This window comes from Piliocolobus tephrosceles, chromosome 13 (assembly GCF_002776525.5).
Source record: "Piliocolobus tephrosceles isolate RC106 chromosome 13, ASM277652v3, whole genome shotgun sequence".
Taxonomy (NCBI): Eukaryota; Metazoa; Chordata; class Mammalia; order Primates; family Cercopithecidae; genus Piliocolobus; species Piliocolobus tephrosceles.
In genome coordinates this window covers 48,090,645-48,118,164 of record NC_045446.1, presented here as the reverse complement: position 1 = coordinate 48,118,164, position 27,520 = coordinate 48,090,645, and the positions used below count along the sequence as shown (strand labels likewise).

Here is a 27,520-nt window from a genome sequence, read left to right as displayed (position 1 = left end):
TATACAAGTATCACATATTTTGTAAACCTTTCCCATGAGTTTAAAAAGGCAGCTATTTACAGTTTTTAATGTATATCTGCTAATCAAGTTTGTTAATTACATGACAATGTATTTAACAATGTATTAACTCCTTTGTCTATAATGATTGGAGATTTGTTTGTTTTTCTTTGTAGGTTCATCAAGTTTTGCATTATATACTTTGTGGCTATGATGTCATTTAACAAGACTTTAATATTTTTCATCTTCCTGTTATAATTAACTTTTTATCATTATAAATTAATTCCCTAACTTTGGTAATGTTTTTTGTGTAAATGTCTACTTTACCTGATTTTACTATAATTGCATGAGTTTCCTTTCTGGTTTGCCTTTTTTCATTCTTCCTATTTCCTTATGTTTTAGATGTGTCCTGTTAAAAAAATCATGTGGGTAGGCAACCTCCAATGATCTCTGCCTCCTGATTTACCTCTCTTATGTAATATCCTTTCCTTGAATGTAGACAGGACTTAAATGACTCATTTCTAATGAACTAAATATGAAGGAATTGTTTCGGTTATAAAAAGACTGTGACTTGTGCTTTAAGTGGTCTCTCTTACTCTCTTTTGGATTGCTTGCCCTAGGGAAAGCCAGCTGTCTATGGTAAGATAGCACTGTGAGAGCTTCACTTGAGTAAGCTGGAAGAAGATCTTCTGAGGCCTTCCAAAAAAAACCACTAGAGTGAGCTTCAAAAAGGATTCATTCACAGTCGAGCATTGAGATGACTGTGGCCCTGTCAACACATGGATTGAAGTCTTGTGAGAGACCCTGACCAAGAACCACCTGCAAAGACATTCTCAGATTCTTGGCCCACAGAAACTGTAAAGTAAAAATGTATATTGTTTTTAGCCACTACGTTTTTGGGCAGTTTTTATGTAGCAATCATTATCTAATACATGCTTGTACTTGGATTGTTTTAATCCACTCTGACAATTTTTTGCTTTGAACTGTAATATTTTGTTCAATTATAGAGAATAACAATTTTTTTATATATTTTGGATTTATTTCTACTATTCTATTTTGCGCTTTCTACTTATCTGACCTGAATGACTTTTTTTCTCTCACTTTTTGTTTCTCTTGAATTGTATTTTTTTATTATTTTAGTCCCTATTTTAACTTGGAAGTAATGTGTTTTATTTCTACTTTGTGTTTGAAATGGTTAGTGTAGTAACTAGAAGAGGCATACTTCTCAAAGTTTAAAATTAATCAGGTTTTTTTCACCTGCTAAGAAATACAAAAGCCATGAAACACCTTAATTCCATTCACAATTTCTCCAAATTATACAATATTATTATCATGTACTTCAACCTTATTTTCAAATCCCCAATATTTTATTATACTTTCTTTTTTTTTTTTTTCTTTGAGATGGAGTCTCGCTCTTTCACCCAGGGTGGAGTGAAGTGGTGCAGTCTCGGTTCGCTGCAATCTCTCCTGCCTTAGTTTCCCAAGTAGCTGAGATTACAGGTGCCCACCACCACACCCAGCTAATTTTTTGTATTTTTAGTAGAGACGGGGTTTTGTCATGTTGGCCAGGCTAGTCTCAAATTCCCGACCTCAGGTGATCTACCTGCCTCAGCCTCCCAAATTGCTAGGATCACAGGCATGAGCCACCGTGCCCAGCCTTTATTATACTTTATAACCAGTGCTTGTTTAGACTTAGTCACAAATTTACTACTTTGCTTTTGCTTCTTGCAGTTACATTTGAGAAGAATTTTCTTCTGCCTTAAATATATCCTTAAGAATTTTTTTATAGAGAGTTATTGCTGGTAAACTCCTTAACTTTTGTTCGTCTGAAAATTTCTTTGTTCCACTCTTGTTTTTCAGACATACTTCTAATGAGTGTAGAATTCTAGGCCAACAGTTATTTTCTCTCAATACATTGAACATACTATTCTAGCTTCTGTGGTTGCTTCTGCAAAATCAACTCTTCTTGTATTACTGCTTTGGAAGTAGTCTATCATTTCTGCTTGCCTGCTTTTAAAATGCTTTCTTTTCTTTATTGACTTTGGTTTAAATATAATGTGCCAGACTTTTTAAAAGTCCTACTTGTGATTTATTGGACTTAAAAAATGTGGATTGGTCTTTTATTTCTGCTGGAAAATTCTCAGCCTAAACTCATTCCAATATTGCTTCTGTTCCTCCCTTTTCTCCTCTTGGAACCCTAATGATACGTATGTTGGATTGTCTTACTCCAACATGCATGACTCCTTGTTTCCCTTTTAAATATTCCATCTCATTGCTTCATACTAGTTTCAGATAATTTCTTTAGAACCATATTCTACTTTACTAGTTTTTTATTCTTCTCTCTATAATATGCTACAAAGTCACCTGTGCTATTTAAACTATTCCCAATATGGTCATTGATTCTATTCCTTATTCACTATACATGTTTTTAAACTTTTTTTTCTTTAAGCATATTAGAGGGTTATTTTATAATTTGGATCTGATTATTTTATTATGTGATGATTTCATAAAACTTTGTTCGCTTTTCTTTAATGCTCATTCTTATTCACAGTACCTCATTTCCTAGTGAATTTAGTTCATTTTCATAAGCTTATTTTTCTTAGAGGTTTATGCATGAAAATTATTTGAAACCTGGGAAAAGGCGAATACTGCCGAATTTGATTTGTCTTTGATTTGCCAAGTTTTGCCAATACTGGACCACTCTGATTTAAATATGTGGCTGTGCCGGGCACGGTGGCTCAAGCCTGTAATCCCAGCACTTTGGGAGGCCGAGATGGGCGGATCACGAGGTCTGGAGATAGAGACCATCCTGGCTAACACGGTGAAACCCCGTCTCTACTAAAAACTACAAAAAAAACTAGCCGGGCAACGTGGCGGCGCCTGTAGTCCCAGCTACCCGGGAGGCTGAGGCAGGAGAATGGCGTGAACCCGGGAGGCGGAGCTTGCAGTGAGCTGAGATCTGGCCACAGCACTCCAGCCTGGGTGACAGAGCGAGACTCCGTCTCAAAAAAAAAAAAAAAAATATATATATATGGCTGTATTTCTTTTGAACCAGATGGCGAGATTATATATTGAAAATCTTGGGAAGTACTATGTTAGGTTTCTCAATTTTCACACTGTCATTTTTCATTTGAAGCTCATTTCATTGTTATTAAAAGACAATTGTTTCTTCAGTACACTAAGAAAGATTTTACTGGTTTTGTTTTGGCTCATCCTTATACTGAAGAGGTCCTTAGACTCCTGAGGACCTAGTTTTACCACAGAAATCTACTTGGTTTCCTGTCTTTGACAGATATCAGGCTTAGTTTCCTGTCTCTTTCACTCCATGAGTCCATGAAAACCGAAATGCAAGCTTACATGGTTTGGCAATTGTCCTTAGAGTGAAGGCCAGCTGCAGAGCACTAAGAATAGCAGTTAGTTCTTTGAGTTTCCATTCTTTATCAGTGCCTGATCTGAGAACTGCTCACTTCCCTGAGAGCTTATTAATACTTTACACTTATGTTTAATATCTTATCCAGAATTTTTTAGGATATTTCAGCAGGAGGGTTGATCCATAAAATTGGCCTCGTATATAACCAACCAATAGGAGCAGTCCTGCTGCTGCCCATAGCACAGTATCTATCAATGTTGAATATATTTGCTTGTGTTTCTTTCTTCCTTAATAGGCTTGGAGCTTCTCGAAGATAGAGGCTGTTTTTCATTGAAGTGCCTGGATTCTAGTATGGATGGATATATATATAATGAATCTTAGTAGATTCTATATCAAATCACATTTTCTTTTCCCTTATAAATTACTTATAAAGCAAATTGCTACACTTATAACGTGGACAAGATAGAGATCCCAACCTGAAATTCAATTAACTGAGAAACAAAAGTTCAGGTACTTTTGAGAGTCTGTGTTCCTTTTTTGTGGCATGATCTACAGGGGAAATTAATTTTTAATGTAATTATTAAATTCAGTATATTATCTCATTAAAATTCTTGAGAAATACAAACCAGTTGCCCTTTCAGCAAAAGAACAAAAACAAAACAATTTTAAAAATCCTGTTATGTAACATTGACTCCTCATTTTCTCATTTTTTAGTGGCCTGTTGCTATGGAAATCTCTCCATACTATCTGCAGATATGAATCACACACTTGGTAGCACTACATCTGCAGTGCTGCAGTGAACCATATGGAAAATTTACTGCAGCCAAAGGAGTCAAGTAAAATCTCTCTCTGCAGATGGATTCAGCACTTCAAAGGTTGAGGCAACTGTTCAATAGGTTACACTGCCTATTTCTCTGCAATACCAAAATTTGAAAAGACATTTGTCCTAAAAGACTGGATACACAGGTCCTGAGCTGTCACTTGAAATGGGTAGGCAAAATGAATAGAACTCCAATAGAAATCCTCAAACCTGAACTGGCAAACAGTCTACCTATCAGTTGTCTGGTCTTCATTTGAATCCAGTTCATCGCTAGTGTTATAGAATGCTACTAGTTTATACATTTATAATGTTTTCCTTTATCTCTTGAAAAATATCAATGTTTGATAATAATTATTTAACATGTGAAAATTGAATGGATGTATGAATAGTAAATCATAAATTGGGAAGTTAATTCTCGATGTGTCTAGAGTTACGGTTGATATGAGCAAATAATGGTTCCAATTTGTAGACCACTCATACATGCTATACCTTTATCTAACTGTTTATATACATTATTTGATTTTATTTTTTAACATTCCTACAAAAATAAGTGTTATTAGCCCCATTTGACTGATAAAGAAAATACAAATTAAAAATAAAAAACAGTATGTGTGTCACTTATAGTTTGTTAAAATGTTGTGAAGTTTAGGTTTCATTCAAGTATATCTGACCCTAATGCTTGTTTTATTGACACGATTAAAAATTTCTATTTGAGAAGTGTATGTATAGATCATGTGTCAAGCCTATGCTGTGGAGTCAGAGTGCCTGGATCCAAATTTTAGCTCTGTCTTTGATGATTCATGTAACTTCAGGGTATTTACTTAACCACTCTTCTGTTCAGTTTTCTCACCTTTGAAATGGAGGAAATAAAAATACTTACCTAGGAGGATTCTTGAGATAATTAAATGACCTATTGCACAGGACCAAGAATAAGTGCCAAGTAAATCTCAATAGTGTTAATTATTGTCATCGTGTTCATTCATTTGTTTTAAAATATGGCATATCAGTTTGAGGAATATAAAAATTATGAATTGTTTTGCTTTTCTTTTAGGGTAGCGTGTTTACTAGGGCAGTAGTTCTCAAACTGTGGTTCCCAAGCTAGTAGCAGCATCACCAGCTAGGAATTTATTACAAAAGTAAATTATCAAGCCTTATCCCAGATCTACTGAGTAAAAAACTCTGAAATGGAGCTCCCAGCTATCTGTATTTTAACAAGACCTTCAGGTGATTCTGACAAATGCAAAGCTTGAGAAATAGTCTGGGATAAAAGATTTTGTATCTTTCCTAGTTTTAAACAAGGCCAACTGTGCCCAAAGGACGCTTTTAGAACCAATCCTGGGGTGCTCTGATTTTTCTAGAATCAATTCTCACACTTCAAATGGATGTTGCAATCACTCTGTTCCTTTGAGCCCATCTAATCACTAAGATTCTTGATTAATAGTTAATCTTTTTGCCTTGACTGCATTTGAGATGATCAATTACTTCATAATAATTTCCTCTTGTGTGGAATGAGATGAAACACTGTGATTATCACAGCCATTAAAAGATACTACTGGAATTTTTCAGAGTTGATGCAGACAGAACATTTAAAGTGTCCCTAAGCAGACTGGTCTCTATTTCTGCATAAAAATAATAATAATCAGTGAAGTTTTTCCTATTGAGAAATATGTGAACTAACTTGTAAAGTCTTTATTTATCCTAGGTTTTACACCATTTATTAAGGTTCATAAATAGAAAATGACACACTACCAAGCTTTCAGATAAGGCAGCTTCAATGCAGGAAGCAAGTTCATAAGAATGTATGTTAAACTGTTTCAAGGAAAAAATTAAGTTAGTATCATTTTATCAATATTTTAAACAAATAATACTGTTTAAATGATTTAAATGAGTTTAAACCTTTCTAAGTCTTTCCTTAATCTATAAAACTATAGGATTGTTTCAGTTGATCCATTGGGATTCTTCTAACTGCAAGAAAAAAATGGTACAATAAATACATTGAAAAGTATCATTTACGGCCGGGCGCGGTGGCTCAAACCTGTAATCCCAGCACTTTGAGAGGCCGAGACGAGCGGAACACGAGGTCAGGAGATTGAGACGATACTGGCTAACACGGTGAAACCCCGTCTTTACTAAAAAAATACAAAAAACTAGCCGGGCGAGGTGGCAGGCTCCTGTAGTCCCAGCTACTTGGGAGCCTGAGGCAGGAGAATGGCCTAAACCCGGGAGGCGGAGCTTGCAGTGAGCTGAGATCCGGCCACCGCACTCCAGCCTGGGCGACAGAGCGAGACTCCGTCCCCCCATCAAAAAAAAAAAAAAAAAAAAAGAAAAAAGAAAAGAAAGAAAAGTATCATTTACATTGAGCAATAAGGTTTAAATCCTTCAGGAGTCTTTCTGGAGTGGAACCAGCTCCGACTAGGTAAAAGTTTAAAAGTTTTGAGCAAGGTCTTGTGAGATTTCCACAAGACTACCAATTTGTATGCCTTATAGAAGTTCCAGGAAGCTCTGACATTTAGTAGTTACGTAGAAGGTCTTGATTTGAACAGTTGGAAAATCCTAATTAGGTTGAAGGTGTTAGCTTATCTACCTAAATATCTTCAGGTGATTTAAAGGTCTATTAACATTGCCTGCCTCATAAAATTAATCTAAGGATGGCATAAGCTTATAAAGGAAAATAAACCTAATACTTGATTCATATAGAATGAGCTCCGCACAATGCTGTTATTGTTTTAGCACAGTGGTCTTCAAACTTTGTATGTGTTAGAATCATTTGGGAGGGGTACCTGGTAAAAATATAGATTCTTAGCTTCCATCCCAGAAATAAAGTGAGTCCCCCATATCTACATTGTTATAAGCCCCCTGGATATTTAACTACAGAATATTTTATGTTTTATTAAGGGTTCTTCAGAAAAATAAAACCTATAGGATATAGGATCTCTCTCTCTCTCTCCACACACACACACACACACACACACATATATCTAGACCAAACTCTTTTACAGTGGCAAAAGGAGAATAATATATATAGAGAGAGTTTTTTACCACCTTGTATTAGTAGTATATAGCAATGAAGAGAGAGAGAGAGAGATTCTATAGATCATATGTATTACCACCCCATCATATTCAATTATTCATCAGATTAACACCAGCTCTATTAATAATCCTAATAATAAAGCCCCTCAAATGTCAACACTTAATCCTCACATTTCAGCATAGTCCTTAATAGCCATTGCCACAGTATAACCAAAAACAACCATTATACCACCCAAATAAATTTAAAAACTGTTAGCCCCACAAAAGCCCCACCAAAATGTAACACAATACCACAACCTGCAGCACCACTAATAATTAACCCTAGATTCCCATAAATAGGAGAAGGTTTTGAAGAAAAACCCACAAACCTTATAATCAAAGGAAGACTTCATAAAAGTAAAGCATATGCCATTGTTCCTACATGGACTATAACCATGAGTAATGGTATGAAAAACCATCATTGTACTTCAACTATAAGAACACTAATGACCAAAATATGCAAACCGCATCTGCTAATAAAAATGATCAGCTACTCATTTATTGATCTTCCCACACCATCTAACATCTCTACATGATGAAGCTTTGGATCATTTCTTGATGCTTGCTTAATTCTCCTAATTATTACAGGACTATTCCGGCCATACACTATACATCAAACACCTCAACTGCCTTCTCTTCAGTCGCTCATGTTATCCGAGATGTAAATTATGACTGAATAGTCCACTATTTTCATGCTAACGGTGCTTCAATATTCTTCCTCTACCTCTTCCTACATGTCTGCCAAGGCTTATACTACAGGTCATTTATATTCCTAGAAACCTGAAACATAGGCATTATCCTCCTACTCACAAATACAGGAACCGCATTCATAGGCTACACACTCCCATGAGGCCAAATATCATTCTGAGGTGCTACAGTACTTACAAACCTACTATCAGCCATCCCATGTATTGGAACTGACCTAGTACAATGAATTTGAGTTGTATTCTCAGTTGACAAAGTCACCCTTACATGATTTTTCACCTTCCATTTCATTTTACCCTTCATCATCACAGCTCCAGCAACTATTCAGCTTTTATTCTTACATGAAACAGGATCTAACAATCCTTCACGGATCTCATCAGACCCTGACAAAATCACTTTCCACCCCTATTATACAAGCAAAGATATTCTAGGCTTAATTTTTCTCCTCTTCCTCTTAATAATTTTAGTACTATTTTCGCCTGATCTCCTGAGTGACCCGGATAATTAGTTTAGCCAGCCCTCTCAATACCCCACCCCACATTAAGCCAAAGTGATACTTTTTGTTTGCATATGCAATCTTACGATCCATCCCTAAAAACTAGGAGGTGTGCTAACCCTTATATCTTCCATTCTCATCTTAACAGTTATCTCTGTACTCTACATGTCTCAACAACAAAGCACAATATTCTGTCCATTAATTCAATGCCTATTCTAGATCTTAGTGACTGACCTGTTACACTCACATGAATTGGAGGATAGCCCATCGAATAACCTTTTATTATCATTTGACAGACAACATTCATTATGAACTTCTCTACCATCCTCACCCAATACCACTTACTGCCCTACTTAATGAAACTGCCCTTGTAGTATAATTCAATACCCTGGTCTTGTAAACTGGAAATGAAGAATCCCTTCCCAAGACAAAGGGAAAAAGCATTCCTGATTAAACCATCAACACCCAAAGCTGAAATTCTGATTAAACTATTCCCTGTACTTTCTTCGGCACACACTTTACCATGTCAGTATTAACCAACTAGCACTAATACATTAGTGCTTTTATGTACTTCGTGCATTACTGCTAGTCCCTGTGAATATTGTATTGTAATTGCTTGATCGTACATAGTACATTTACATATAAAAGTACATTAAAAACTTAATCCACGTTCATATAAGCATATACTGAAAATCTCTTGATCAACTATAATACATTCATGATGATCACCCACATAACAAACCTAGCTAACATGGATATTAACTTGTACTAAAAGTCCTTAGTATCACATAGTATATAAAATCGTTAATTGGAGATAGCACATTATAGCCAAGATAATCCTCATCAACATGGATATTCCCTGCCAAGTTTTAGTCCGTTAATCTACCAACCTCTGTGAAATCATCATCCTACTCGGGAGTACTACCCTCCTTGCTCCAGGCCCATAACAGTTGGGGGTGTAGTCAATTATTCAAAGCAAGACACTGAAAATGTCTAGATGGGTCTGCACAACCCCATAAACAAACAAGTTTGGTCCTGGCCTTTCTATTGACTCTTAGTGAGATTATACATGCAAGTACCCCCGTCCCCATAAAAATGCCCTCTAGATTAACCGAATGAAAAGGAGCAAGCATCAAGCAAGCACAAATGCAGCTCAAAACACTTTGTTCAACCACACTCCCATGGGAAACAGCAGTGATAAATCTTTAGCAATAAACGAAAGTTTAACTAAGCTATACTAATATTTAGGTTTGGTTAATTTTGTGCCAGCCACTACGATCATACGATTAACCCAAGCTAATAGAACTCAGGTTAAAGAGTATTTAAGATCTACCCTCAATAAAGCTAAATTCTATCTAAATTTTTAAAAACTCCAGCTGAAATAAAATATAGTATGAAAGTGGCTTTAATACCCTGAAGACACAATAGCTAAGACCCTAACTGGGATTAGATACCCCACTATGCTTAGACCTAAACTTTAAAGCAACAGCTTAAAACACCTGACAGAGATGTGTGTGTGTGTGTGTGTGATGTGTGTGTGGGCATGCCTTTATTTTTTGGGTCAAGGAAGATGAACTAGGGCATTTTATCTGCGTATTTTTCTCTACTTTCCCTGTCTTGGTTATCTACCTCCTGAAAAGAGGGAGAGAGTGATCTTAACCTCGAACATGCCCAATTGATTTCACCCTGGAACAGGCACAGTTCTTTATCAACATACTGTACTATCTTAATGCCTGGGTACAATATGAAAAGAGCTTGGGAATCTTCTTCCTCCTTATCTCCTTCCAAAATTCATCACTTGAAATAAATTACTGTGAGGTTTCTCAAATGGTTATTTCTGTGGTTCTTATCAGACTGAAGCATATAAAATACCATCTGCATTCTCTTAGAATTAGGGTACCTCCCAGGGACGCATTTCATTTTATTCTCTCTGTCTCCTCATTGCTATATGCTACTAATGTGAAGTGGTAAAAAATCCTATTTGGTTGTGGGTCATAAGAATCACTGGATCTTTCTTGATAAAAACAGGGATTTCTTGATGTAAAATAACATTGTTCATTTTCAGAGAATTTATTTGGAATGTTGCCTTTCAATTTGTTCCACATTCATTAAAAAACGTGGAATCAGTGTTACAGTTCCCATCTTCAACAGGCCAATTTAGAATTTATGATAGGCAATATTTCTCTAATCTGTAAGGGATTAATTCACTGCTGACCTAAATTCCTTCACAGTGACCAAAGAAGAATTGTTTCCAAGCAACCAGAAAGTACTGATATGAGGATTCAATCTTTCAGCGTTTTGTACAAAAGCCAAGAAGTCTATTCTGCTGATCAGTTGAATGGAGGATACATGATGAGCAGTGTGGAACCTCTGCAAGACCAACAAAGCTGCTTAAGAGTCAAGCACACAGCCGGTGTCTGCATTCAGGACCGTGCTTGTCTCAGTTGGGAAACCATCACACAGGGCCTCATTTACTAAGAAATCCCAAAAGACTCTTCATAATATTCAGATTGAATATAAATAATAGGTATACAAACCCTATTTCCCCAACCAAAACATATGACTACATGTCTCAGCCTTGGAAACCGAATTGTGTTTACTTTTTTCATAGCCTGATTTTTTATGTATTTATAGAGCCAATAAAATGAAAGTGGGCTTAGCCCAGTGTCCAATACAGCTTCAGAGGTGATTTACTCATCAGTAACAGAGGAGTGAGGTTGGCCTAAGAGCAATCAGAGCATCCCCAAGAATGACAAGGAAAGTTTTGTATTTAGCAAAACAAAAAGAGACTTTAAAAAAAGAATGACACTAATCAGGTCAAATCTATTCATTTTACAAATGATGCAATGAAGTTATTTGTCCAAGGTCAATGGTGGTAAAGTTGAGATACTAGTTCCCAAATGTGGAATTTTTCTCTACTTCATAGTGAATGTCATCTTAACTTATTTGAAATTCTCTAGAAGCCTCCAGGCTCATAATATGAACTCTGGCAAAGCTTTCTGGAGTCAGATTGATCCGAATTTCCACAAGGATACAAAATGTATTCATTATGTAAGTGAAATAAACAACAGAAATTCAGATGGCTCATTAAAATTACTACCTGTAAAAGCTACTATTTGAAATTGTACATATTTCAATTTCTCCCCAATTTCAATCACCTTTCAATCATAAAAGATCACCAGCAAATTTCTTACATTTTTATAACTCTTATGTACTTGATGTATAAAACATGAGTAATATTTATTTAAGGGAAGTTGTTAGAATTTGTTAAATAATAAATATAATTCCTGTCGACATTTTCTTTCCCCTGTAATTTAAAAAGCAACACAATAAAAGGCTTGACTAACACAACCACAATGAAGGAACAATTATGAAGAGAAGAGGAAAAATAAAAGTTCACAGTACAACTGAGACCAGCAGCCCCTAAAAGATTCTACAGCAAAGAAAATGGGTAAAGGAACAAACATTCCAAATAGAGGGCCCTGCAAGCAAAACAGGTACAGACCATAATGTGGTTCTTAAAAATAGGGATGGAAACCAGGCCTGAAGGGGTAAGAAGAGGCCAATTGTTCAGGTATTTTATGTTCATGAATTTGTTACAGGTAGTAAGATAGGCATGAGCGTGGTTCCGCAAGTATGACACTGCCTTTCTAACAATGATAACTTGGCAGCTGGCACCAGGGCACTCAGGAGAGACACTCTCTTGATGATCCACAGCTATTGACATTCAAGTGTTAACTGAATGCAGAGGCCAGGGAGAAGAAACTTCCTGGGCATGTGCTCTAAGAGAAAAAGTAGTGAAGTGTGACTTCCAGGGACATCCGCTAGAAAAAGCTTCAGATGGGCATGTGTACAATTTCGTAGACACTATGCATGTGCTCAGTTTCCAAGGGTAAGGAGAACATTGCACATGCAGGAAACCCAGTCTAAGGGAGAATCATGGGAAAGAGGAGAGTCTATAAAGTCCTAGGATCAGAGTTAAACTCTGTCTTTGACATTCAGGTGCCCACTTGTGTCTCTTCAAGCAACTTTTCCTTTCTTTCCTGCTCTAAAGCCTTTTAAAAATAAACTTCCCATTTGTCAATTTTGGTTTTTGCTGCCGTTGCTTTTGGTGTTTTAGACATGAAGTCCTTGCCCATGCCTATGTCCTGAATGGTACCACCTAGGTTTTCTTCTAGGGTTTTTATGGTATTAGGTTTAACATTTAAGTCTCTAATCCATCTTGAATTAATTTTCGTATAAGGAGTAAGGAAAGGATCCAGTTTCAGCTTTCTACTTATGGCTAGCCAATTTTCCCAGCTGCTATAAAGACACATGCACACGTATGTTTATTGCGGCACTATTCACAATAGCAAAGTCTTGGAATCAACCCAAATGTCCATCTGTGACAGACTGGATTAAGAAAATGTGGCACATATACACCATGGAATATTATGCAGCCATAAAAAAGGATGAGTTTGCGTCGTTTGTAGGGACATGGATGCAGCTGGAAACCATCATTCTTAGCAAACTATCACAAGAACAGAAAACCAAACACCGCATGTTCTCACTCGTAGGTGGGAACTGAACAATGACATCACTTGGACTCGGGAAGGGGAACATCACACATCAGGGCCTATCATGGGGAGGGGGGAGGGGGGAGGGATTGCATTGGGAGTTATACCTGATATAAATGACGAATTGATGGGTGCTGACGAGTTGATGGGTGCAGCACACCAACATGGCACAAGTATACATATGTAACAAACCTGCACGTTATGCACATGTACCCTAGAACTTAAAGTATAATTTAAAAAAAAAACTACTGAAATTAAAAAAAATAAAAAATAAAAAATAAACTTCCACTCTTGCTCTGAAACTCGCCTCAGTCTCTTCAGCCTTATGGCCCTCAGTTGAATTCTTTATTCTGAGGACTTAAGCATTGAAGTTGCTACAGACCTGTATGGATACACTGCTGGTAACTCACGGTAACTTGGATACCTTCCACCTGTAAAAAGTTTTTTTTTTTTCTCTCTCTCTCTCTCTATTCATTGTTGTGCTGTTGAAAATTTCAAGCAGGTAGACATATGACCCTATTTATATTTCAGAAAGAAATATTTATGAGTAGACTCTCTTTGCTATCTACATGTATGCTAATATAACTTTGCCCCTACCACACTGGAAAGAATATAACCATTGGCTTATAGAATTATTAACAACAAAATCATACCATTAGGACCAGTTTTTCTCCACTTTTCGATTACTATATAACTTAAAATATATGGTACATATTCTTTCTTTTTTATTTTTTTACTGCATGATACCATGTATACGACATTTTGAATAACAAAATAATAGGGAATATTGGTACATATAACATAGATGAATCTCAAAATATCCTTAATGAAAGAAGCCAAAGACAAGTTCACACTATAAGATTCCATTTTTTAAAAAAGTCTAGAGATAGACGTTGTGGTGCATGCCTGTAGTCCCCGCTACTCAGGAAGCTGAGGTGAGAAGATCACTTATGCCCAGGAGTTCAAGTCAAGCCTGGGCAACACAGTAAGACCCCATCTCAAAAGAAAAATAATAAAAATCTAGATAATTGAAGCAAGTTTATAGTGACAGAAAGAGTAACAGTAGGTGTCTGGGGATATTTTCAACATAAAATAGAAAAATAGAAGTAAAAAAAGAAAGAGTAAAGTCTACTTTCCCCTTATATCTCCTCTGTGTCTGTATGATAATAGACAATCTAATTTTTTCAGAAATTTTGAAGTATTGTTGGAAAAATGTTTCCCTTGCTCATTTTACATGTTTGAGAACTGACAGATAATGAAATTCATACAACTTAGGAGTAGCTTATTCAGACAGCAATTTTAATTAATATCTGAATGCTTTTTATTACTTTCAAATTCAAAAGAGATATAATATGTTGAAACTGGATAAATCTAATGTCTATCTTTTCTAGGTTATAAAGAATAGGAAAGAACTTGAAAAAAGAAACTGTCAACATTATAATCGAAGTTATTTTATTTTCTGGATTTAATGGCCTCCAAATTGTTAAGCAGAAAACAAAGAAATTGAGGATAAAATGACAGAAAAATAAAACTAGCTTTGTGAATAAACCATTTACCTTCCCAAAATTTACTTTATTTTCAGAGCTTTCAACTGTAGATAATTTCTGCTTCCTCTGATTATTCTTTTAAAAATAGAAGTGCTGTCTTCGGGATTCAGGAAATGGAAAGGTTGCCCAGGTTGAAGTAAGATTTTCTATCTTTACTCATGTGAATGTATGTCTTGATTTAGTATCAAAAGTCCAGATTCATATCAATTCTTCCTCAGGCTATACAAAGTGGTGATAAGCAGAAGTCAGAGACCGTGACTTGGCCTTGTGTTGCTGGAAGCGCAAGTTGGCAGAACCCCAGGTTGCAGCCCAGGCAAGATCAAGTAAAAGTTTCCTATGTATCACATTTGAAAGTCTTTTTTCACATCTAGGACTGGGCACATAGATTCTTCTGCAGTCTGAACAAATCAGTAGTTGTGCCATCTTTTGTCAGGATTTCTTGGCAAATCTTTTGTATCCTTTCTTTCAAAACTTCTATATCCTTATATTTTAGATGTGGCTCTTGTGAACAACATGTAGCTGAATTTTGTCATTGTTTTATCCAACCTGGCAATGTTTTCCTTTAAATTAGATCGCTTTCTTCATTTATATTAAATGAAATTACTTATATATGTGGATTTAAACCCAGGATCTTATTATGTGCTTTCTGTTTGTCATGCCAACTCTATGTCCCCTTTTCTCTCTCATATTTTCTTCTATTAAATTGATTACTTTTGGCAATTCCAATTATTTCCCTTCTACCAATTTAGAGGGTATGTGTTCTATTTCTAATATTTCCATGGTTACTTTTTAAAATGCATTTTTAATTTATGAAAATCTAATATTAATTGATATCTTTATTTTTACCCACGAAAATGCAAAGGACTTAGAATACTTTAACTGTATTTATCATTCCTCCTGATTTTATATATATATATATATATATAATGTATTTCATCTTTTTAACTTTATAGATAAAATTATATGTATTTATCAAGTAAAACATGATATTTGAAATATATAGTTTTCTGAAATATATATTACATTGTGTTATGGCTAAAGTAAGCTAATTAACATATGCATTATTTCATGCAATTAGAACACTTAAAACTTCAAATCTATTCTCTTAGACACCATGTTCTACCTCAGATCTCTTGAAATTATTCCTCCTAGCAAATTGAAATTTTGTAGTCTTTGAGTAACATCTTCTCAACCCCCTTCATCACCATCACCTCTACTCCTGGTGACCACCGTTCTTCTTTCTCCTTCTATGAGATCAACATTTTTAGATTCCACACTTGAGTGAGATCGTGAGGCATTTGTCTTCCTGAGCCTAGCATAATATCATTGAGGTTCATCCATATTGTCACAAGTAACAGGATATTTTGTTTTTTATGGTGGAATAGTATTTCATTGTATATATACATCACATTTTCTTTATCCATTCATCTGTTAGTGGACACTTAGGTTGATTTCATATCATGGCTATTGTGAAAAACAATGCACTAAATACAGGAGTGTAGATATCTCTTCAATATACTGGCTTCATTTCCTTTGGATAAATACTCAATAGTGAGATTGCTGGAACATATAGTAGGAACCTTCATACTTTTTCTGGAATGACTGTACTACTTTATATTCCTACCAAAAGTGTGAAACTACCAAACTAAGGTTTGTCCACGAAAGGGTGAAAGACTGGAGAGGTATGTCTACACTCTGTAGCTTAGACTCTGCAACACACAATTCCTCTTTGTCAACTGGCTCTGCCAATAGGACATGCCAGAGAGAGATAGATAGGAAAAGCAGACTTGTTTCTTCCTGTTCCTATTGGTGTAATCACAGCATCAGCTTTTTTCTTGACCCTGGTGATAGCAGCTGTTTGGTCGACATTGCGGATTTTCTATACCATCAGAACTACTCTCCTCAGAGATAACAGCAACAGCCATACATTACTCCTTCCCAAAGGTCTTCATCACACCTTTGTGATTCCTCTTTTTCAAGTCTCTAAGATTCCATTCTCATTCATTTTTCATTCAGGAATAGGACTGGTAGATATTTTTGTCCTACCACCTACCATTGTGATATTTATGTCCCTTTTGCTTTTTCTGTTCTCTCTACCTAGTTAGCAATAACAATTTTTATATTAAATTTATGTGTTAAAACAGTATGGTTTATGACTTGAATGGTCCCTGACTGAAACAGAACTACTTTTACCATTGAGATATTTGGTATCTGAGATGCAGTGAAGACAGTGTATGTAGCTGTGCTGTGCTTTTTCCAGCCATAGAAAAAAGCCCTAGGCCCGTCAAAGTTTGGAACTCCGGTAAAATAATCCACTTTAATCTGTGACTTAGGGATGTCGTGTAAGTAACTTACTCCTTGCATTAGGTAATCTGTGTCATGTGGAAAACTTTAAACCTTAAACTTTGCTTGTAATAGCATTTTGGAGTTTTGAAGAAAATGTTTTCTATACATCAGCAGTCCCCAGTCTTTTTGGCACCAGGGACTGGTTTCGTTGAAGACAATTTTTTGACGGACTTTCGTGCGGGATGGTCTTGGGATGAAATTGTCCCACCTGAGATCATTAGGCATTAGATTCTCATATGCACTATGCAATCTAGATCTCTCGCATGCGCAGTTCACAATAGGGTTCGTGCTCCTATGAGAATCTAATACCCCACTGATCTGACAGGAGGTAGATCTCAGGCAGTGGTGCTCACTCACTTGCCGCTCACCTCCTGGTGTGCAGCCTGGTTCTTAACAGGCCATGGTCTGGTACCAGTCCAGACCCAGAATTTTATTTGTCTCAAATATCTAGCCAGCCACAAGGGGAAATGGAATACCTGACTAAATACCATTTAAGATTTCAGGACTAAAAACATTTCATTGTTAGCAGTACATTTTTCATTCACTTGTTTTCTCTTTAAATCTTTGATAAGCTCGGTGCAACTTTGATTAATAAACAATAAAATGCTTATTGTCTTGATTTAAATATTTTACCTTACTCTGCCACTGTCGTATTTTTTCAGTTATATCTGGTGGTATTTAAAAATATTTCAAAAAGGAAAACAAAAAAATTAAGAATACAAATGTAATAGGATATAAATGCTTAAGGATTTCTTTTCCTAATTTCTGGCATTGATATAAGAGCATGCTTCTATGTTCTGAATGTTTGTAGGCTCTCAAAATTCATATGTTGAACCAGATATTCCCAGTGTAATAGTATTAGAGAATGGAGCCTTTGAGAGATGATTAGGTCACAAGAGCTCTGCCCTCATTAATAAGAGTAATGCCCTTTTAAAAGAGATCTCAGAGAGCTATTTCACCATGTGAGGATGCGGTAAGAAGGTGACATCTATGAAGCAAAAACAGACCCTCACCAGACACTGAATCTGCTGGTGCCTTGATCTTGGATTGCTTAGCCTCTAGAACTATAAGAGATTAAGTTTCAGCCATTTGCAAGCCAGGAAATTTATGGCATTTTTTAGAGCAGCCTGAATGGACTAAGCTGCATATCATGAAGTTTCCACCTTTTAAGAGAAGACCCTTCCCGTCAAAAAAATATATTCACAACTCTCTAAGAATTTATCAGTTATCACACTTCAATTTTTTGTTTACTTTCTCTGATGGCTAATTTTATGTGTCAACTTGGCTAGGCTGCAGTACCCAGTTTTTGGTCAAACATCAGTCTAGATGTTGCTGCGAGGGTTATTTTTTTAGACTTGAATAACATTTAAATTAGTAGACTTTGAGTAAATTATCTCTAATAATGTGGGTAGGCACCATTAAACCAGTTGAAGGCTTTAAGAGAAAAAGACTGAGGTCCCTAAGGAAGAAGAAATTCTACCTCTAGACTGCCTTTTTTTTTTTTTTTTTTTTTTTTTTTTTTTTTTTTGAGACGGAGTCTCGCTCTGTTCCCCAGGCTGGAGTGCAGTGGCCGGATCTCAGCTCACTGCAAGCTCCGCCTCCCAGGTTTACGCCATTCTCCTGCCTCAGCCTCCCGAGTAGCTGGGACTACAGGCGCCCACCACCTCGCCCGGCTAGTTTTTTGTATTTTTTAGTAGAGACGGGGTTTCACAGTGTTAGCCAGGATGGTCTCGATCTCCTGACCTCGTGATCCGCCCGTCTCGGCCTCCCAAAGTGCTGGGATTACAGGCTTGAGCCATAGACTGCCTTTTAACCTGAGTCACAGCGTCAACTCTTTCCTGGGTCTCCGTCCTGGGTCTCCAACATGCTAGCCTACCCTGTAGATTTCAGACTAACGTACGCCTACAAATGTGTAAGCCAATTCCCGTATATACAGAGGAATATATATGTGTATATACACATACATATATACACATGTGTGTAGGTATATATACACACATCTATGTATGAGAGATATATTTATCTGTATAATGAAGGATGTATGTATGTATGAAGACATACATATATACATGTCTATATGTGTATATATGTATATAAACATATGCATGTATAGATACACATACATAAATGCATATACATGTGTGTGTGTGTGTATAGTGTTTTCTATGTGGAACCTTGACTAAAATGCTTGCCAATCACTCCTTCCCTCTATCCTATGGTTCTTTTGTGAGGAGAGATTATGTCTTCTCCAGTGTCTGCTACAATTCTGGCATCCAGAGAGAGCCCAATAACATGTCAAGCAAATTAATGAAGGATAGCTATGAAGATGCCTGAGCATTTAGCCATCAGGGAAAAAACATGACATAGATAATATCTTCTAACATGAAAATGATAAAGAGAATACACAAAAATATAATATTCTACATGATATGTGTGTACCTGTGAATATGTGCATATGCATATGTGTTTGTGTGTATGTATAAACGTAGATGTCCATAGACAGATGCACATATGGATGGAAGTAATAACAAAAGAAAGGGATATTATTAAATAAGAATGAAGATTTTTAAATGTTACCAAGCAGGCTTTCTCACATTCCAGATACACCAATGCTTCTTTGTACTACCCTTTTAACACCATTTAGGCGGAAAGTGAAAAGTGGTTTTTCACTGCCCTCTGAGGGAGGGCGTATATTGTTTAGAACACAGAGTCAAAATGTTAGCATTAAGTTCCAAAACAGGCTTTAAAATTCATTCGAGACGCAACAACCTTGAAAGCAAAGGTTTTCACAAGGCTAAGATGTTGAGAGACAAAGGACTTTTCTTGAATTCAAATTCAAAGGCAGAAAGTTTAAACTAAAAATGATAACATTGAGAAAAATCATGACGATTATAACAGTTTTCTTTACGTGGAATGAGGAAATAAAATAATTTCATCATTAGAGGAGTATTTTTATCATGTAAACAGAAAATGGAGTAATATAGTAAATGACATACAGATTATGGAGAAATAATTCACGGCCTTCAACTTTGAAGTGTAGACCAGATATCCTAGCAGAAGGAGATGATGGAATTCCCAGATAAGTTTTGGAGGGCACCATAAGAAAGGTATTTCTTGCCTTACTTCCCAGATTAAAAGCCCTGTAGAGAAGTTAACTGTCTGGTATGGTTGTGCACAATAAAATTAAAAAAAAAAAAAAATCTGAGTGGAATACCTAGGCAGACGGGCCTAAGAGCACCAGCAAAATTTAAGTCCTCACAGGGTTGTATAAAATGTTTATTTCCTATGTCCCAGGGAGAAGCACAAAGGCTGAAGAGGCAGAATATGGGCCTGTTGACCAATGACCATGGTGAAAAAAAGATACCTCAGCAGGTGTAGGTGTATGCAGCCAAATGCCCTAAGACTCATGCTGAAAACACCCACAGAGAACAAAGGACAATGATGGGCCAGATACCTTGATCTAGTTAATGCTAGGACAATGCATACACCCACTGCCTCTACCCAACCCAGCATTTAGATCACTCACTGGAGACAGGCAGAAAGTAAGGAAAGTAAAAACAAAGGGGAAATCCCTCAATTAGACTATTTTCTTAAAGAAGACAAAGAAATGTCTGCAAATGACTCAATTTACCTGGATGTAAATATACCAAAAAATTTGCTATTTACCAAAAGGAAGAGTTAAACCTAGTTGGTTCAGTTACAAAACAATAAAATCACAGTTTTGGTCACCCAAGTTGCATCAGAGTGAAAAATTCAGACCTGGCACATGCATATGTGGAAGTACACACATTCACTCAGTCACAGTATGCAAAGTAACTATCAGATCAAAGAGAAAGTGTGGCTCTCAAGGGCAGAGGATGGGCCACAGAAAGTTGTTCTCAGGCCTTGAGGCCTAAAAGAATTTGCTTTGCTGAGTTTTGAACTTGCTTGGGACAAATGACCCTTTATTCCTTCCATCTTCTCCTTTTCACGATGTCAGTGTCTATCCTATGCCTTCCCTACCATTGTATTTTGGAAGCAGATACTTGTTTTCTAGTTTTAAGGTCTGTAAATGAAGAGCAATTTTGCCAAATAATGGACCATATCCTGAGTTTCACTCATTTCTGATTCTGATAATTGAGGTGATTACATCAAAACTTTTTGAGTTAATATTTAAATGAAATTTGGAACTTACCATTAATACTAGAATGGATCCATACTTTGGAGGACATAGGACTGGGTTGAATATATCTTGCATGTGGGATGAATGACAATCTGGGGGACAGATGGTAAACTGTAGTGTGTCAAATAGTGTCCCACAAAATCTCACGCCCATCTAGAACTTCAGAATGTGACTTATTTGGAAATAAAGTCTTTATGGATGTGATAAGTTAATAGGGGGTCATACTGGGTTAGGATGGCCCTAAATCCAATGTGACTGGTGTCCTTATAAAAGGAGGAGAGGCAGAAACACTGACACACATACTCAGAGGGAAGATGGCTGTGTGAAAGCAAAGGCAAAAATTGGAAAGATGCAGCTGAAACCAAAGGAAAGTCAGGGATTGCTGACAACCACCAGAAGCTAGAAAGAAGCAGGGAAGGATTATTCCCTAGAGCCTTCAGCTTTGCTGACACCTTGATTTCAAGGTTAGAATGTAATATAATAAATGTCTGTTGTTTTAAAACATCAAGTTTTTGATTTACCATGCAGCCTTAGGAAACTGATACAACTACCAAATGTATACAGGTTTTTGTATGAGCATAGTTTTTGCTATTCCAGGGTATATAGTTAATTCTAGAATTATTGTTATATTTTATGTGTACAATTAAGAAAAACCCTGTTTTTTCCAAGAGATGATACACTTTTACATGACCAATACCAGCTTTGTGTAAGAGTCTCAGTTTTTCCTCTTCATTTCCAACACTTCTTATTTTAGTCATTTTAATTTTAGTCATTTAAATGGATATGTACTGATATTCCATTGTGATTTTAATTTGCATCTATGTGATTATTAATGATATTGAGCATCTTTTTATGTCTTATTTTATATTTGTATATATTCACTGGCAAAGTGTTTGATGAAATATTTTCTTCATTTCTTTAAAATTAGGTTGTCTTGTTACTACCAATTTTTAAGTATTTCTTAAATTTAATGTATTTTATCTTTCATGTTTTCTTTTATTTTCAGGTTTTTTGTTGTTGTTGTTTTCTGTTTTTTGCTCAGGGAGTATATGTGGAGGATTATTACATGGGTAAATTGGGTGTTGCTAAGTTTTGGTATATGAATCATCCTGTCACGCAGATAGCATAGTACCCAGGACGTAGTTTTTCAAACTTTGTTCTCCCTCTCTCTTCCTTCTAGTAATCCCCAGTATCTATTGTTCCCATATTTATGACCATGTATACTCAGTGTTTAGTTCCCACTAATAAATTAGAAGATGCAGTATTTGGTTTTCTGTTTCTGTGTTGATTCACTTAATGGCCTTCAGCTGCATCTACATTGCTGCAAAGAACAGGATTTCTTTCTTTTTTGTGGCTGCATAATATTCCATGGTGTATCTGTACCACATTTTCTCTTTCCAGTTCACTGTTGATGGGCATTCAGGTTAAATCCATGTCTTTGCTATTGTGAATACATCTGTGATGAACACATGAGTGCATGTGACTTTTTCCCAGAAAGATTTCTTTTCCTTTGAGCATATACCCAGCAACGGGAGTGCTGGATCAACTGGTAGTTCTGTTTTATGTTCTTTGAGAAATCTCAAAACTATTTTCCACAGTGACTAAAATAATTTTACATTCCCACCAACAGTGTATAAGCATCTTCTTTTCTCCATAGCCCCATTAGCATCTATTAGTTTTTACATTTTAATAGTAGCCATTCTGACTGGTGTGAGATAGTATCTCATTGTGGTTTTGATTTATATTTTGCTCATGATTAGTGATTTGGAAAATTTTTTCTATATTAGTTGGCTGCATGTATGTCTTCTTTTGAGAAGTGTCTGTTCTTGTTTTATGTCCATTTTTTAATGGGGTTGTTTTTTACATGTTGATTTAAGTTCCTTACAGATTCTGGATATTAGACCTTTGTCAGATGCATAGTTTAAGAATAATTTCTCCAGAGTGGCTGGCAAGATGGCTGAATAGGAAGAGCTCCAGTCTACAGCTCCCAGCGAGATCAATGATGAAGGTGAGTGATTTCTGCATTTCCAGTTGAAGTACCCATCTCATCTCATTAGGAATGGTTAGAGGGTGCAGCACATGGAGAGTGAGCTGAAGGAGGGTGGGGCATCACCTCACCCAGAAAGTGCAAGGGGTCGGGGAACTCCCTCCCCTATCCAGGGGAAGTTGTGAGGGACTGTGCTATAAGAAACAGTGCATTCTGGCCCAGATACTACGCTTTTTCCATGGTCTTCACAACCTGCAGACCAGTAGATATCCTCAGGTGCCTACACCAATAGGGCCCTGGGTTTCAAACACAAAACTGGGTGGCCGTTTGGGCGGACACTGAGCTAGCTGCAGAATTTTTTTTTTTCATACCCCAGTGGCACCTGGAATGCCAGCAAGACAGAACCATTCACTCCCCTGGAAAGCAGTCTGAAGCCAGGGAGCCACGTGGTCTAGCTCAGTGGATCCCATTTGCATGGAACCCAGCCAGCTAAGATCCACTGGCTTGAAATTCTCACTGCCAGAACAGCAGTCTAAATTTGACCTGTAACGCTTGAGCTTGGTGGGGTTCACTCCAGCAGACCTGCAGCAGAAGGGACTGACTGTTAGAAAGAAAACTAACAAACAGAAAAGAATAGCGTCAGCATCAACAAAAAGGACATCCACACAAAAACCCCATCTGAAGTCACCAACATCAAAGACCAAAGGTAGATAAATCCATGAAGATGAGGAAAAACCAGCCCCAAGAGGCTGAAAATTCCAAAAACCAGAATGCATCTTTTCCTCCGAAGGATCACAACTCCTCTCCTGCAAGGGAACAAAACTGGACAGAGAATGAGTTTGATGATTTGACAGAAGTAGGCTTCAGAAGGTGGGTAATAACAAACTCCTCCAAGCTAAAGGAGCATGTTTTAACCCAATGAAAGGAAGCTAAGAGCCTTGAAAAAAGGTTAGAGGAACTGCTAACTAGAATAACCAGTTTGGAGAAGAACACAAATGACCTAATGGAGCTAAAAAGCAGAGCACAAGAACTTCATGAAGGATTCACAAGTGTCAATAGCTAAATCCATCAAGCAGAAGAAAGGATATCAGAGATTGAAGATCAACTTAATGAAATCAAGCATGAAGACAAGATTAGAGAAAGAAAATGAAAAGGAATGAACAAAGCCTCCAAGAAATACAGCACTATGTGAAAAGACCAAACCTACATTTGATTGGTGTACGTGAAAGTATTGGGGAGAATGGAACCAAGTTGGAAGACACTCTTCAGGATATAATCCAGGAGACCTTCCTCAATCTAGCAAGACAGGCCAACATTCAAATTCAGGAAACACAGAGAACACCATGAAGATAATCCTCAAGAGGAGCAACCCCAAGGCACATAATTGCCAGATTCACCAAGGTTGAAATGAAGGAAAACATGTTCAGAGCAACCAGAGAGAAAGGACAGGTTTCCCACAAAGGGAAGCCCATCAGACTAACAGTGGATCTCTCTGCAAAAACCCTATAAGCCAGAAGAGAGTGGGGGCCAATATTCAACATTCTTAAAGAAAAGAATTTTCAAACCAGAATTTGATATCCAGCCAAACTAAGCTTCATAAGCAAAGGAGAAATAAAATCTTTTACAGACAAGCAAATGCTGAGATTTTGTCACCACCAGGCCTACCTTACAAGAGCTCCTGAAGGAAGCACTATATATGGAAAGAAAAAATTGGTACCAGTCACTGCAAAAACATACCAAATTGTAGAGACCATTGATACTATGAAGAAACTGAATCGACTTATGGGCAAAATAACCAGCTAGCATCATAATGACAGGATCAAATTCACACATTACAGTATTAACCGTAAATGTAAATGGGCTAAATGCCCCCCAATTAAAAGACACAGACTGGCAAATTGGATAAAGAGTCAAGACCCATCAGTGTGCTGTACTCAGGAGACCCATCTCACATGCAAAGACACACATAGGCTCAAAATAAAGGGATGGAGAAATATTTACCAAGAAAAATGGAAAGCAAAGAAAGCAAGGAATGCAATCCTAGTCTCTGATAAAACAGACTTTAAACCAACAAAGATCAAAAGAGACAAAGAAGCACTACATAATGGTAAAGGAATCAATTCACTAAGAAGAACTAACTATTCTAGATATATATGCACCCAATACAGGAGCACCCAGATTCATACAGCAAGTCCTTAGAGACCTAAAAAGAGATCTAGACTCCCACACAATAATAATGGGAGACTTTAACAGTCCACTGTCAATATTAGACAGATCAATGAGACAGAAGGTTAACAACTGCTTGAAGTTGTTGGACTTGAATTCAGCTCTGGACCAAGCAGACCTAATAGACATCTACAGAACTCTCCACCCCAAATCAACAGAATATACATTCTTCTCAGCACCACATCACACTTATTCTAAAATTGACCACATAATAGGTAGTAAAACACTCCTCAGCAAATGCAAAAGAACAGAAATTACAACAAACTGTCTCTCAGACCACAGTGCAATCAACTTAGAACTCAGTATTAAGAAACTCTCTCAAAACTGCACAACTACATTGAAACTGAACCACCTACTTCTGAATGATTACTGGGTAAATAATAAAATTAAGGCAGAAATAAATAATTTATTTGAAATCAATGAAAACAAAGATACAATGTACCAGAATCTCTGGGACACAGCTAAAGAAGTCTTTAGAGGGAAATTTATGGCACTAAATGCCCACAGGATAAAGTGGGAAAGATCTAAAATCTACACCCTAACATCACAATTAAAAGAAACAGAGAAGGAAGAGCAAACAAACTCAAAAGCTAGCATAAGACAAGAAAAAACTGAGATCAGAGAAGAACAAGGAGATAGAGACACATAAGATCCTTCAAAATATCAATGAATCCAGGAGGTGTTTTTAGAAAAGATTACCAAAATAGACCACTAGCCAGACTAATAAAGAGAAGAGAGAAGAATCAAGTAGACACAATAAAAAATGGTAAAGGCAATATCTCCACTGATCCCTCAGAAATACAAACTACAATCAGAGAATACTATAAATAACTCTATGCAAATAAACTGGAAAATCTAGAAGAAATGGATAAACTCCTGGACACATACACCCTCCCAAGACAAAACCATGAAGAAGTCAAATATCTGAATAGACCAATAGCAAATTCTGAAATGTAGGCAGTAATTAATAGCCTTCCAACCAAAAAATACCCAGGACCAGTTGGATTCATAGCCGAATTCTACCAGAGGTACAAAGAGGAGCTGATACCATTCCTTCTGAAACTATTCCAAACAAAAGAAAAACAGGGACTCCTCCGTAACTCATTTTATGAGGTCAGCATCATCCTGATACCAAAACCTGGCAGAGACACAACAAAAGAAGAAAATTTCAGGTCAATATCCCTGAGGAACATCAATGCAAAAATCCTCAATAAAATACTGGCAAACTGAATCCAGCAGCACATAAAAAAGCTTATCCATCACAATCAACTTCGCTTCCACCCTGGGATGCAAGGCTGGTTCAACATATGCAAATCAATAAACATAATTCATCAAATAAACAGAACCAAAGATAAAAAACACATGATTATCTCAATAGATGCAGAAAAGGCCTTCGATAAAATTTAAAACCCTTCATGTTAAAAATTCTCAATAAAATAGATATTGATGGAACATATCTCAAAATAATAAAAGCTATTTATGACAAACCGACAGCCAACATCATAATGAATGGTCAAAAGGTGGAAACATTCCCTTTGAAAACTGGCACAAGACAAGGATGCCCTCTCTCACCACTCCTATTCAACATAGTATTGCAAGTTCTGGTCAGGGTAATCAGGCAAGAGAGAGAAAAATAAAGGTTATTCCAACAGGAAGAGAGGAAGTCAAATTTTCTCTGGTTGTAGATGCCATGATTGTATATTTAGAAAACCCCATCGTCTCAGCCTAAAATCTCCTTAAGCTGATAAGCAACTTCAGCAGAGTCTTGGGATACAGTCAACGTGCAAAAATCACAAGCATCCCTATACACCAATAACAGACTAACAGAGAGCCAAATCATGAGTGAATTCCCATTCACAATTGCTACGAAGAGAATAAAATACCTTGAAATACAACTTACAAGGGACGTGAAGGAACTTTTCAAGGAGAACTGCAAACCACTGCTCAAGGAAATAAGAAAGGACACAACAAAATGGAAAAACATTCCATGCTCATGGATAGAAAGAATCAATATGGTAAAAATGGCCATAGTGCCCAAAGTAATTTATAGATTCAATGCTATTCCTATCAAGCTGCCATTGACTTTCTTCACAGAATTAGAAAAAACTACTTAAATTTCATATGAAATCAAAGAAAAGCCCATACAACCAAGACAATCCTAAGCAAAAAGAACAAAGCTGGAGGCACCACGTTACCTGACTTCAAACTATACTACAAGGCTACAGTAACCAAAACAGCA

General features: G+C 36.7%; 1 protein-coding gene across 21 annotated transcripts in view; it reads right to left on the bottom strand.

The window, feature by feature from the left end:
* Nucleotides 1-27,520, bottom strand: part of SOX6 (SRY-box transcription factor 6) — a 705,024-nt gene that overhangs the window by 509,404 nt on the left and 168,100 nt on the right. The gene's annotated exons all lie outside the window — the stretch shown is intronic.